Source organism: Elephantulus edwardii, unplaced genomic scaffold (genome assembly GCF_000299155.1).
Source record: "Elephantulus edwardii isolate Elephantulus edwardi_28Jun2011 unplaced genomic scaffold, EleEdw1.0 scaffold00349, whole genome shotgun sequence".
Lineage (NCBI taxonomy): Eukaryota > Metazoa > Chordata > Mammalia > Macroscelidea > Macroscelididae > Elephantulus > Elephantulus edwardii.
In genome coordinates this window covers 1,640,585-1,655,659 of record NW_006400099.1, presented here as the reverse complement: position 1 = coordinate 1,655,659, position 15,075 = coordinate 1,640,585, and the positions used below count along the sequence as shown (strand labels likewise).

The following is a 15,075-nucleotide window of genomic DNA, read 5'->3' as shown; positions in this document are numbered from 1 at the left end:
GAGGAGATAATGGGCATTCTTGCCTAGTTCCTATTCTTAAAGGGAATGCCTTTAACCTCTCTCCATTGAGAATAATGTTAGCTCTCGGGTTTTCATAAATACTTTTCACTATATTGAAGAAATTCCCCTCTAGTCCTATTTTGTTGAGTGTTTTCATCAGGAAAGGGTGTTGGATTTTTTCAAAGGCCAAAGCATTCTTAAGTATTGCAACCCAAGGCTTGACTTTCTTTTTTAATTCCTTCACCTTAAGAAATGCTGGGCGAGTTCGATTGCAGACATAGTGGCCCCGCTGGGTGGCATGTTCTCCGGGCAGCCTCCGGAGGCCCCGCAGGGACTCTCGGGCCAGGCTTCGCTTCTTCAGGCTGCGCCAGGGACTCCGAGGACCAACTGGAGTCCTCTTTCGAGGCCTGCTTTGCGATTTTGGTGAGTCAGGACTATGTCAGCAGCACCGACCAGGAGAAAATTCGCACTGGTGTTGATCAGTGTATCCAGAAGTTTCTGGATATCGCAAGACAGAATGTTTTTTTCTACAAAAAAGATTACAGTTATCAAAGAGGACGTCCCGGAGCTGAGAAACGAGCTGCAGCGGAAAGATGCCCTGGTCCAGAAGCACCTGACCAATCTGCGGTACTGGCAGCAGGTGCTGGACATCAGCATGCAGTACAAGAAGCCGGCTGAGCTTCCGCAGAGCTCGCTGGTCTACCTGGAGCAGGCCTCCGCCAGCATATCCGCGCCACTGAAGTAGCCCTGAGCATGAAGCCCTGGGCGCACCCACCTGAGTCCGCTGCCCTGAGTACACCCACCTGAGCGCACAGCCCGCACCCCAGGCTGCAGCGCTGCCTCCTGCCTAACCCACCTGTGAATCACTGTGCAAACAAACTTCCCAGCGGCCTGGCCTCCTGGGAAAACCCAGCGCCAGGGCTTGAGAAGACTCGCGTTTCATGCTCCCGCACCCAAGCTTTTTGACTGAGTTTTGTTGCTCGGTGTCAGTCGTGTCGGCCTGACCCAGCTGCCCGTGTGCAACAAAACCAAGCCCTGCCAAATAATGTGCCATCATAGTTTATAAGCTGTTTGTTTCTCAAGTACTTTGTAAAATGTCTGTAGTTTTGGTAAACTTGTAGATTATTATTTAAGTTTAGTTTTACTTTAGTGTGATGCCAGTTACAGGGGTTTGTGTGTATAGATGGGTGTAGGGGTGTGTATGGGTTGTTTTTTGATATGGGGGTTTATTTTTGGCTCTCTAGTCTGTGATTTGTAATTTCTCTGTGTTTATTTCTCTCACTGTCAGATCCGTTTGTGTGATCTGAGGGAGAAAAGGACACTAGTCTAGACGTGAGGATGTTGGTAATAGGGACTCCACCTCAGCAATGCAGGGTAGCATGTGAATCTGCGAAGTCCAGGCTTTGAACTACCTCAAGAAGAGGAATCTAATGTAGCAGTGTCTATAACGTGCCCAGGGCCCCTGGGTGATGACACTGTGTACATATGTAGTAGGATTGTAATATCCTAGCTTAGCGTAGTAGCAGGAGGTTTCTAACAGCCTTCTAACACCCTAGGTTAGTGTAGTATTAAAAGGATTGTATAAAGTAGTTGTCCTTCTGTTAGGGCTAAGTTTCTCCTCTGGTGTGGGGTTACTTCTTGTGGGTGGGGGGGTTGTAGGAGAGGGGAGATGACAGTGTGTGCTGACCCTGCCCTGGGTAGAGTCCCTGTGAGCACCTGGTGGAGCCCATGCTCACGTCGCGTGGCATTTGTGTTCGTTCGAGTGAGACTGAGGGGTTGACAGTGGCTGGGACGCCTTCTTACTTTTATTCTGCTTTTGAAGCAGAGCCATTTGACATGAAGGAGGAAGGCTGCTGCTGACAGTGGTCTTGGTTCCAGGGGCTGGCACCTCCCCGGGGAGCACCACCCCAGGGAAGGGACAGGCAGAAGGGTGGCCTTGGGCTCCCAGATGTCCACTAAGCCATGTCCACCCAGCTTCAGCCTTTGGCATGAACACCTTTACTACTTTGTGGGCCCTCTCCTTCAGCTCCCACCCCAGTCTGTATTAATTGGTGTTGGGAAATACAGACCAACAGTGGTTTCTGGCGCTGGTAGACGCAGTCTCTGATTAGATTACCTCCCTCTGCCCAGCACAGAGGTTCTCTCTGAACGACCTGCACTGCTGTGCCTGGTGTCTCGCCTCCTTTGGTTCCTTCATCCACGTGTGTTCAGATTCCCTATTCCTGCCCAGCCCTGAACATGTGAACCTCTTTCCTCTGCACTTGTAGTGTGCAAGACTGTCAGTGTCCCCTTATTTTGATCTCTCTCCCTCCTTGGTTGTGCTGTACAACCACGATAAGCATGCATCGGCCCCCATTAAGTGTGTGCATATGTAGATAAGCCTCTGCTTCCCTCAGTTTCTGGCAGGCCGACGCTGACTCCTGGCAGTATGGTGTTGGTGTAGAGCTGTGCCCCACAGGGTTTCTACTGGCTGAGTTGCATCCCCAGGCCAGCCTGCCTCTGGCTGGATTCAAACCTCCCTTCCTTCAGTTAGCAGCCGGGCATGCTAACCATTTGCACCACCCGCAGACTTTTTAAAGAGAAACGTAATACAGCCAGACTCGTTGCCATCAAGTTGGTGGGAACTCCTAATGACCCTACAAGACAGGGTAGAGTTGGCCCACAGCGGTTCCAAGGCCTGAGTGCCACATCTTCCAGGGAGCAGCTGGTGGGTTCGAACCACCTACCTTTTGGTGAGTGAACCCCTAGGAGTTCTCTTCAGACGGCGACTCGTGGTGGTGCTGCAGGGCAGAGTGAAGTACCCCACAGGGCTCCCAGGACTGCAGCTCTTGAGGGGAGCAGACCTCCTCGTCTCTGTCCCACAGTGTAACTCGTGACTGTGAACTGACAGCTTCTCAGCTGAGCACTTAAACCCTGTACCACCAGGGCTCCTATCTTTAAATATACAAAGACTATCTGTTACTTTTCACTTACATATAATAAATATTTAGTCGTGTGAGTGTGTGTGTGTGTATGTATGCATGTATACTAGTGTATGGTGTCTGGCCCAGAAGCCCAAGACCAGTGAACCCTCCTCACTTAGAATGAATCACTTAAATAAGGCTTTGGGAAGTTCCTTAAAAAAAAAAAGAAAGAAAGAAAGAAATGCTTGGAGAGTTCAACCCTATTGATTTTCTGACTCCAGCTCTTTGCACATTTCATTATAATACTTTGTTTTGTCTTCCCGAGGTGCCCTTTGAAATCTTCTGTTCAGCTCCTTAATTTCTTCCATTTGCTTTGGCTTCTCAGTGCTCTAGTGCAATATTCGGAGTCTCATATGACATCCATCTTAGTCTTTTCTTCCTCTTCTGCCTTTGTAATGATCCTTTGCATTCTTCATGGATGGTATTTCCGATATCCTCCCATAGCTCATTTGGTCTTCATTCATTGGTGTTCAAGGCCTCATACCTGTTCCTGAGATGGTTTTGAAATTTGGGATAGATTTAAGGTCAAATTTTTTTCCTGTGGATTTAATTTAATTTTCTTCAACTTCAGCTTGAACTTGTATATAAGTAATTGGTGGTCTGTTCCACAATCAGCACCTGGCCTATTTTTCGCAGCTGATATTGAGCTTCTCCAGCAATTCTTTCCACAGATGTAATCGATTTGATGACTATGCATACCATCAGGTGAAATTGATATGTATAGCCCGTGTTTGTGTTTCTTATAAAAGGTATATACAATGAATAAATCATCATATGTGCAGAATTCTATCATTCTGTCTCTTTATTTCTGCCATAGAGTCCATGTTTTCCAACTACTGATCGATCCTTCTTCCCTGTTCCCAACTTTTGCATTCCAGTCACCCATTATTACCAATATATCTTGATTGCATTTTTGATTGATTTCTGGCTGGAAAAGTTGGCAGAAATATTCTATTTCCTCCTCTTTGGCTCTCTTTGTAGGTGCATGTATTTGAATGACAGTGGTATTCACTGGATTTCCTTGTATACATATGGATATTATCCTGTCACTACATTGTATTTCAAAATGGATCTAGAAATGATTTTTTTAATGATGAAAGCAATCCCTTTTTTTCTCACCTTTCCATCTCTGGCATAGTAGATCATATGAGCATCTGATTCAAAATGTACCATGCCAAGAAATCTCACTTCTCCAATACCTAGTTTGTCAATATTTATGTTTAGTTTCTTTCTTAATGATGTCCAAATGTCCTACATTCCTGCTTCTCACATTACACTTTCCAATCACTAGTGCCTATTTACTACTGTTCCTTCTTCTTTGTGTTTCCTTATTTGTGATCTCAGCCTCAGTTACCATGTCTGCTAGTCCAAGTGTGCTCTATGGTACATAGGGCTCTCGAAAGCCTGTTTTGGGAGTGGATGACCAATCCTTCTTCCTAGGCTATCTTAACTTTTTAGAATAGTATGTGACAGACAAGCATTTTAAAGAAAGCAGCAGATGAAAGACATTTACTCAATTATAGAAGTGACTGAGAGATTCAGTGTTGCTACCCACCGTTGGCATTTGTGACCCACCCCTTTTCCTACTCCACCAGCATCCTTTTACACTTCCACCTACACCATTCAACACTTCTCTCCCCTTATTCAGCCCTTGATATGATGATGGCTTAATTTTCAAGCCATCAGGTCTTCTGTGATTCTGAACACCTCGAGCTGCTGCCAGTTTCTTATGCTGTGGCCAGTATCTCTTGAATTTGTCTCTAAGTCCAAATACCAGTATAAAATAAAAAAAATAAATAAACAACCCCAAACAACAACAACAAAAACCCCTCAATTTGTATTTTGACAGTTCCAAGAACCTTAATTTTACCAATGTCTTCAGTGCCGCTTGAACCTCTTCCTTTTTTAAAAAATTTTTTTTTCTTTTTATGTGTGTACCGTCAAATCGGATCTGACTGGTACAGAAGGCGATTGTTCCTCCTTCTTCAGCAGAGCATCTGGTGGATTTGAAGCGGGTCTTGCCACTAGGCCACCAGAGCCCTCCAAACCTCTTCCTTTCTTACAGTTGATTCTTGATAATATGCAACTTCCTAAAACTGTTCCATGTCAACCAATTCTTTTTGGTACAGTGACTGTGCATTCCTTCCATCTTCTGATGCTTCCTATGCCATTCAATATTTTCTCCATATAATCTTTCTGTGTTGCAACTTGAGGCTTGAATTTGTTTTTCTATTTTTTTTCGGCTTGAGAAATAGTAAGCATGTTCTTCCTTTTTGTTTTTCTAACTCCATATCATTGCATATTTCATTATTTGTTTTTGTTTTCTTGAGCTGTGCTTTGAAATCTTTTGTTCTGTTCTCTTCATCATTTCTCCCTTTAAATTTAGCTTCTCTGTTGTATCAATTCCTAGGGTCTTATTTTTAACCAGTGTCTGCAGTGCAGCTTGAGCTTCTTCCTTCATTATCATTAGTTCTTGATCATATGCTACATCTTTAAATGGTTCCATGTCCTTCAGTTCTTTTTGGTCCAGTGGCTCTTTTACTTCTTCCATCTTCTTTTGATTCTTCCTGGATCATTCAAGATTTTGTCCATAACATTCTTCAGTACTCCAACTCAAGGCAGTTTTTCATTTCTTTCCCCTTGACAAATGCTGAGTGAGTTCTTCCCTTTTTGTTTTCTAAATCCAACTCTTTGCACATGTTGTTATAATACTTTGTCTTCTTCTGCTTCCCTTTGAGGTCTTCTACTCATCTCTTTTACTTTAGCATTTCTTCTTTTTGTTTTGGTTTCTCAACATTCTAATGCACTTTTCAGAGTCTCTTCTGACATCCATTTTGGGTGTTTTGTTTTGTTTTTTCTTTTCTCCCTGTATTTTATTATACCTTTTAACCTTCTTCTTAGACAATATCTTTGATGCCATCCCATAATTCATCTAGTCTTCTATCATTAGAGTTCCATGCCTCAAACCTATTTTTGAGATGGTTTTTAAGTCAGGTGAATAGACTAAAAGTAGTGTTTTGGCTCCTGTGTACTTGTTTTTATTTTCTCTAGCTTCAAGTTGAACTTGCCCTGGAATTATTGGTAATTGGTTCCACAGTCAGCGCCTGGCTTGGTTTTGACGGCTGATAATGAGCTTCTCCAGTGATTCTTTCCGCAGATTTTGTTGCGTGTACCATCGAGTCAGAACTGACCCATAGCTGACCCTCCAGTGGGTTTTCAGAGACAGTTAATCGCACAGGAGGAGACTGCTTATTTTTATCCTGCAAAGCAGCTGATGAATATGAACTGCAGAGCTTTGGATTGCCAGCTCAACTCCTTATAACTAGGCCACCAGAGCTTCTTTGGGGATTATATCTGACACAGATGTAATCAGTCTGAAACCTGTGTAGTCCATCAGATTAAGTCCATGTGCATAGACACCAATTGTGTTATGGACAAAAGACATTTGCAATAAATAATTGTACACAATTTCTTTGATTCCAGCTTCATTTCTGTCACCAAGACACAGCCATAACATGCTTATTAATCTGTGCCAAGAAATATAGAAAACTGACTATATTTGTTCTCATTCTCAAGAAAGATGATCCAAAAGAATGTGGAAATTATCAAACACTGTGTGTCAGAGACTCCACTCCTTGCAGATTTCATTGTAATACTTTGTCTTCCCACACTGCTCTTTGGAATCTTCTGTTGAACTCCTTAATATCTTGATTTCTTCCCTTTGCTTTGGCTTCTTGGTGCTCTAGTGAAATATTCAGAGGTGGGTTTTTTTACATACATCTTGGTCTTTTCTTCCTCCTCTGTCTTTGCAATGATCTTTTGCATTATTCCTGAATGATATTCTTGATATCCTCCCACTGATCATCTAGTCTTCTTCACTCATTAGTGTCCAAGGCCTCAAATTTGTTCCTGTGATAGTTTTGAAATTCAGGTGGGATAGATTGAAGGTCAAATTTTGGTTCCCAGGGACTTGATTTAATTTTCAATTTTCAGTTTCAACTTGAACTTATGAGTAGTTGGTGGTCTGTTCCACAATCAATACCTGATCTATTTTTCACAGCTGATATTGAGATTCTCCAGCGATTCTTACCAGTAATTGGTCTGATTCCTGTGCATATATATTATCAGGTGAAATCCATGTGTATAGCCTATGTTTATGTTTCTTATAAAATGTATTTGCAATGAAATGTGCAAGAAGCTGGAGTCAGAAAATTAAAGGGGCCATACTTACTCAGCATTTCTTGTTTTGTTTTTTTGGGGGGGTTTTGTTGTTGTTTTTGGGGTTCCCCCTTTATTAATTTTAAAGTCATTCCATTGAGAACAGGAGCTAGGCAAGGATGCCCACTTTCACCTCTCCTATTCAATATTGTATTGGAAGTCTTAGCAATAGCAGTAAGAAAAGAGAAGGAAATAAGAGGTATCCAAATTGACAAAGAGAAGATAAAATTATCTTTATATGCAGATAATATGATAGTATACTTAGAAAACTGTCAAAACTCAGCAAGGGAACTACTGGACATAGCTGACCAATTCAGCAAAGTGGCAGGATACAAGATCAAAATAAAAATATCAATTGGATTTCTCTACAGTGGCAAAGAGAATACAGAGCTGGAGCTAAGAAAAACAATACCCTTCACAATAGCGAATCACAAGATTAAATATTTAGGAGTAAACCTAACCAGAAGCACAAAGGATCTATTAAAAAAAAATACAAAACTTTATTACAAAAAGAGACTTCAAGATGTGGAAGAATATCCCATGCTCAGGTATAGAAAGATTCAATATTGTGAAAATAACAGTACTGCCAAAGGCAATATACACGTTCAATGCAATCCCAATACAAATACCAATCCTAGTCTTCAACGAGATGGAAAAGACAATCTCCAGTTTCATTTGGAATGGAAAGAGGTCCAAAATAAGTAAAACACCCCTTAAAAAGAGAAGCAAGGTAGGAGGCATCTCACTCCCAGCTTTCAAAACCTGCTACACTGCTGTGATGGTCAAGACAGCGAGGTACCGGTATGACAGACACATAGATCAATGGAATAGAATTGAGAATCCAGAAATCAGCCCATCTACCTGTTGTCAACTGATTTTTTTACAAGGAGATGAAATCAATTAAGTCGGGAAATGGCAGCCTTTTAAACAAATGGTGCTAACAAAATTGGAAAACTACCTGCAGAAAACTCAAGCAAGATCCACACCTCACTCCATACACAAAAAACAATTTAAAGTGGATTATGGGCCTAGGATTAAAGCCAAGGACTATAAACTTCATTTTAAAAAGTGTGGAAGAAAGAACCCTAGAAGTCCTAATCCACAACATAAACAGTCTTCCAAGTATCCTGGAAAAATCTACAACCAGGAGAGGATAACATACATGAATGGGACCTTCTAAGAAGCAAATCCCTATGCACATCCAAAAGCTTCTCTAACAGGGTAAAAAGGGAAGCCACAGACTGATAAAAAATATTTAGTAATGACGTATCTGATAAGGGACTTATATCTAGAATTTATAAAATACTCTAACACCACAACAGATAAAGGTAAATAACCCAGTTGAAAAATAGGCACAGGATATGAACAGACACTTTTCTAAAGAAGACATTCAGTTGGCCAAGAAGCACATGAAGAAATGTTCAAAATCCCTACCTCTAAGAGAGATGAAAATAAAAACAACTATGAGGTATCTTCTCACCCCAGTAAGAATATTAAAATTTAACAGAATAGCAAACAACAAATGCTGGCAAGGTTGCAGAGAAACTGGAACCCTTATTCGCTGTTGGTGGGAGTGTAAAATGGTGCAACCAGTATGGAAGGCTGTATGGAGCTTTCTCAAAAAGTTGCAAATAGAAATACCATGTGACCCAGCAATATCACTACTAGGAATTTACCCTAACGAAACTATAACCACCACCCAAGCAGTTATAAGTACACCCATGTTTATTGTGACTTTGTTTGCAATAGTAAAGAGTTGGAAACAACCCAAGTGCCCATCAACAAATGAATGGATAGAGAAGATCTGGTTTATTCACACAATGGAATACTATACAGCATTGAAAAACAAGGAACTCATAAAATGATATACAAAATGGGTGACCCTGGAGAACATTATGCTGAGGGAAATATCTCAATCACAAAAGGACAAATATTGCATAGGGCCACTGTTGAAAAAATGGGACTGACATTGGGTTGAGGGAAGACAGAGAAGGAGGGGATGAATGATTTATACTGCATTGAAACAGATAAGGGAGAGAATGGTTTAAAAGGGATCTATGACTGGGTATTATTGTCATGACAGGAGTCCAGAATGAAGACTGCATGGTGGAGTGGGTTTGAGGGGAAGGACTGCATAACAACAAAAGGGTTTTTCTTTTACTTTCCAAGGAGAAGAATTATTTGAGGAGGAGGGAGTAGACAGGGAGAAAAGTGAAACAATGGATGACTGAAAACCCTAAGTCTCTGTAAACTTTCATTAAAATTAATTTTAAAAAAGCATGATTGGGTATTGTTTTCATGACAGGAGTCCAGAATAGGGGCTGCATGGTAAAGTGGACTGGGGGGGGGTGGTTTATAACAATGAATTACTTTTTTTTTCTTTTTAAAGAGAAAAGGGAACTACGGGGAGGGGTGTGCTGGGAGGAACATGTGCAACAATGTATGAATGGAAATATAAAGTCTCTGTAAACTTTCATTAAAATTTTCATTAAAAGAAAATAGAGATACCATAAGAGTATGGCTTTTAAAAAATATAAAAAGGATATAAACTTGATAAAAAATATCTCATGCCAATCCATCTCATTTTGCCAGGAGTGGCATCCACTTCCGTAATAGCTTGCCTCCGGAAACCCTATGAACCTGGAGAGAGGATGAGAGTCACCCAAGCGTTGAGGACTCTCCTTCATAGGGTCGCTATGAGTCAGCTGCGACTCGACAGCACTTAACAACAACAACAACAACAACAACAACAGTATGTCAATATTTATGCGTTCCATTTCTTCCTTAACAACATCCAGGTTTTTTACATTCATACTTCTTACATTACATGTTCCAATTACTAATGTCTTTTTGCAACTGTTCCTCCTCCTGTGTATTACCTGATACAAAGGCTCAGCCTCCAGTGCCATGTCTGCCCTATAGTATTCTGTAAAGTTTCATTATGAAATTCCTAACTCCCTTCCCAAATTCACTTTGTAATGCACTTCTTATTCTAGTTTGTTAATTCATTCCTTTCAGATAGTCCTTCCCTTCATCTATTCCACTGCTGTGTTAATTGTCTATCCACTCTTTTGGAAAAAATTTTTTATACACACAAGGATTTTATTTTCAGAAAGTCTTATTTGTAGACTTTATCCTTTTCATGTTTGCAAACTTATCTGGACCATAGACCAGGGTTTCCAAGCTTGCACCTATTTTGTTTCTGTTGATCATTATGGGTTTTGGTTTTGCCCGTAGGTGTCTAATCCACTTTGAGTTGAATTTTGTGTATGATGTGAAATATGAGTCCTGCTTTAGTTTTCTGCAGGTAGGTTGTACAGTTTTGCCTCCACCCTTTGTTAACAAGGCTGTTGTTTCCCCACTTAATTGGCTCCACCCTTTGTTAACAAGGCTGTTGTTTCCCCACTTAATTGGCTTTGTTTCCTTGTCAAATATCAAATGATCATGTCAATGGATTGATTTTGGGGTTCTTGATTCTATTCCATTGGTCTGTATATCTGTTGCTGTACCAATACCATGCTGTTTTATTACTACAGTTGTGTAGTAGGCTTTGTTTCTTTGTCTTGTTTGTTTTTTGGGGGGGGAATTAAATGGTTATAGTCCATGTTAGTAGTAGAATACAGTCAGGACAGCTTCTGAAATGTGTGTGAGATTGTAATTTTTACAATGTTCAACTGTCTATGAATAGGGAATATTTTTCTATTTGACTAGGTCTCTATTTCTTTTTTATTTTTAACATCTTACATTTTATTCATTACTACTTAATTTACATTTTTTCTTTGATAATTAGTTGTTTTAATGATACATTGTTTTTGAGAACAGATTCTTCCAATTTCCCTCATCTCCCTCAATCAAATTCTACAACTCCATGATTAACCCCCACCACCTCCCAACCATTCTCATTTCTCTGCTTCCTTGTAGTAGTATTTTGTAGTTTTCCTTATAAAGGTTTTTTTGTGTCCCTGGTTAGATTTATCCTTAAAGTATTTCATTTTGCAGTTGGCTATTGTAAATGGTATTCTTTTATTGTTTCCATTTTGTGCTTTCTTTGCTGCAATAGAGAAATCCAATTGATTTTCATATGTTGATTTTGTATCCTGTTACTCTACTAAATTGTTCTACTAGATACATCAGAGATTTTTGTTGAATCATTGGAGTTTTCTCTATACACTATCAAATCATATGTGCTTATTTAAACACCTCTTTGCCAATTTGAATGCCTCTTATTTCCTTCTCTTGTCTTATCTGGTACTTCCAATATAATATTGAATGAGTATTGTGATAGTCGGACATCTTTGCCTGCTTCCTGTTCACAAGGAGCATGCCTTTAGTCTCTACTGAGAATACTTAAGGCAAAAAATAAGGCCCCAGCTTATTTCTGGTTCTGTCCATGGTGCGTATCAGTCAGCTCCATCTCATGTTGCGTCTCTCTCAGCTATGGCTGCTGCTGCCATAGATATAGCTGAAGCAAGAATTTCTAGGCATGCCCAAAGGACATGTTACATTCTTTTGCTTCTTTGATGCCAGGCAAGAGCTCTTCTCTCTGTTGTTGATTGCACTCAGTTTAATGATGAAGCTAACCCTTGTGGATCTGCTAACATGCCCTATTCACATATTACTGCCAATTCCCAGGGCAAAGTAAAATTCAGTATCTAGGAAAACCATCTTGAATAATAAACTCCACAGTATCCTATCACTTCCTGAAGCCTTATGTTTTACCAGTGCCTTCAATGCAGCTTGAAACTTCTTCTTTCATCACCATTGACTATCATATGCTACCTTTTAAAAATATTTCAGTGGAGCTCTGGTGGCCTAGTGGCAAGAAGCTGTACTGCAATCCCAGAGGTACATGGTTCGAATCCACCAGAATCCACCAGATGCTCTGCCGGGAAAGGAGGGACACTCTCCTCCTGTACCAGTCAGATCTGATTTGACAGTACACAGACACACAAAATAATAATAAAATTTTTTAAAAAATAAAAATATTTCAGTGTCCACCAATTCTGTTTTTATACAGTGTCTCTGTGTATTTCCTACATATATCTTTATGTTGATGCTTCCTTGGTTATAACATCTCTCAGTATTGCAACTTGAGGCTAGAATATGTTTGATTTTTTTTAGTTCCTTCTACTTGAAAAATGGAGAGCTAGTTCTTCCTTTTTCATTCTCCAACTCCAGCTCTTGGGAAACTCCATTATAAAACTTTACTTTGTCTTCTCAAGGTGCCCTTTAAAATCTTCAGTTCATCTCTTTTACTTCAACCTCTCTTCATTCTGTTCTGGCTTTGTGATGCTCTAGTGCAATTTTCCATCTCTTTTGATACTCATTTTGGTCTCGTCTTTTCCTTCTGTCTTTGTGATGACCTTTTGCTCTTTCCATGAGTGATATCTTTTATGTCATCCCACAACTCATCTGGTCTTTAATCATTAGTGTTAATGACTCAAATCTATGTATGAAATATGTATGTAGGAAAATTGGAAGTTGTGGAAAAATGGGTTTGCATATATACAAATCAATGATCTATAAATTAGTGAACCGAGAGGGACTGGCATTGACAACTTTGAATCAGACAATCAAGTGAACTACTGTGCTGGGAATGAAAAATTGAGGCAGGATGCTATTGTACTTATAGTCTAAAAGAACATTTCAAATTTATCCTAAAGTGCAATGTTATAAATGATAGGATGCTATCCATACACATATAAAAAAGACCTATTAATACAACTGTTATTCAATATATGCAACAACAGTTAAATCCAAAGGAAAGGAAATTGTAGCATTCTACCAACTTTTACAGTCTGAAATTGACCAAAAATGTACCGGGATGCATTACTAACAATTGGTGATTGGAATGCAAAAGTTGGAAACAAAACAGAAGGATTGGTAGTTGAAAATTATGGACTTGGGGACAGAAATGAGACTGGAGATTGAATGACTGAATTTTATACAGTCTTTGATTTATTCATTGCAAATATCTTTTTTTTAAGAAACCCAGACAGTGATTATATACATGAACTTCACCTGATGAAATGCATAGGAATCAGAATGACTACATCTGTGGAAAGAATTGTTGAAAAAGCTCAATATCAGCAGTCAAAACCGGGCTAGATGATGACTGTGGAATAGACCATCAATTCCTCATGTGGAAGTTCAAAGTGGAGAAAAAGAAAAGAATTCCAAAGAACTAAAGCAGGACCCTGGGTCTATCCCACCAAAATGTAGCTGATTCATAACAGTGAGTTTTGTAACAGGTTCAAAGAGTAACTATGGGTTACAGTCTTGGGAGCTCCAGCAATCAGTTTCTTTTGGGCCAGTAAGCCTAGCCATTTTTATATTTTTTAGTTTTATTCTACGTGCTTTGCTCTCTATTTTTTTAAGTTGATATTTTTATTTGTTTTTTGACAGATTTGAAAAGTTTCATAAATATTAAAATGGCCACACTTGCTTATTTAGGAGTCTCTTGACAATTTTATATTTATCTTTATTGCAATAATGGTACCAGAAACCTAACCCCACCTGTATAGATCTCTGTTCTTAAGTGTGAGCTGGTGATTTTATGATAATACATAGATCAAAAGATTGACTAAAAAGAGTTTTCTCCACACCCTAATGATTCCAGGACTTTATACTTGTGATTCCTTTTAGTGTGATCATCTGCAAAATGCTTCTGATAAAGCTTAGGTAATACTAATGATTTAAGTGTCAAGTTAAGCAAAGGATCTGGCATAAAATTAATGTATGCAAACTAGGTTCCAAGAGTGTAGCTGAGGCCAGAGTATAGCTACCAGCCTGTCTCTGTCACCAGTACTGGTCCACAGTCTCCCACTGCAGGTGAATGCTTTATTGTCATGGCAAGCTGTCACAAAACTCATATGCTGGTCAGCTGCTCCATCATAAAGGTATTTACCTCTCTTTGATATTCAGCAACTTTTCTGTCTCCCTTCCTCACTCTGTCATCTGGTGGCTATCTTACAGAGAAGGGACACAGTGGTAAATGAGTTCCTAGGTGACTGATCAGTTGCAGTTAGTAGAATATACCAGATTTGGGGGCAGAACAATGTTGAAGTGGATGGTTGCAAGAATTTCTTTTTATTCCATCTCTGTAGCATTTGTGTATTTGGAAGATTAAGAATATAGATCAAAAGGTGAGTCTTGCATTTAAACATCTACAAAAATAATGAAAGGAATAAAGGAGAAACTGTCTATCTCATGGTTCTACAGTGGAAATTAGAGATTCATATTACCAAGGGCAGTATTAAAATCCCTTGCATAGACCCACTCTCACATAATTCTTGATGAAGAGGTATTGATAGACTTTTTGGATAGAGGATACTGCCATTCAGAGAGGTTAAGTACCTTGCTTGAGATCAAGTGTGATTCTTAATTGCTGCCCAGGACTGTGAGGCACTGACTAAGAGGTTTAAAGGTCTGACTATAGCCCTGCCAATAATTTAGAAAGCTCTTGAAGAAAAGATGAAACACCAGATGTGCTTTTCTTCCCATCCTTAGGCAAAATGTCAACAGACTTCCAGGGTAATCTACAATTGTGGCATGGAGCTGAGATAAATCAGTGACAGCTGATTGGGGCTGTTTCCTAGATGCCTTTCAGAAATTCTATGATATCGGGATAGATTTCTCTTCAGACTTCCCTTGTCTCCCTAACACTAACTCCTCTCATAGGCAATAATGTCATTGTTGTTGTTGTTGTTGTTCAGTCGCTTGTGACTCATAGTGACCCTATGTACAACAGCCCTGAACTCTGCTCTGTCCTGTGGCAATCACACGGTCTCTGATACACCCATCCCGAATACCCCAGTCACTGAATCAATCCACCTCATAGAGGGTCTTCCCCTCCTGTGCTGTCCCTCCACCCTACCAAGCATGATGTCCCTCT

General features: G+C 39.9%; 1 pseudogene; it reads left to right on the top strand.

Annotated features, from left to right (window-relative positions):
- Positions 1 to 745, top strand: part of LOC102868646 — a 57,495-nt pseudogene extending 56,750 nt beyond the window's left edge.
- Positions 746 to 15,075: the final 14,330 nt, after the last annotated feature.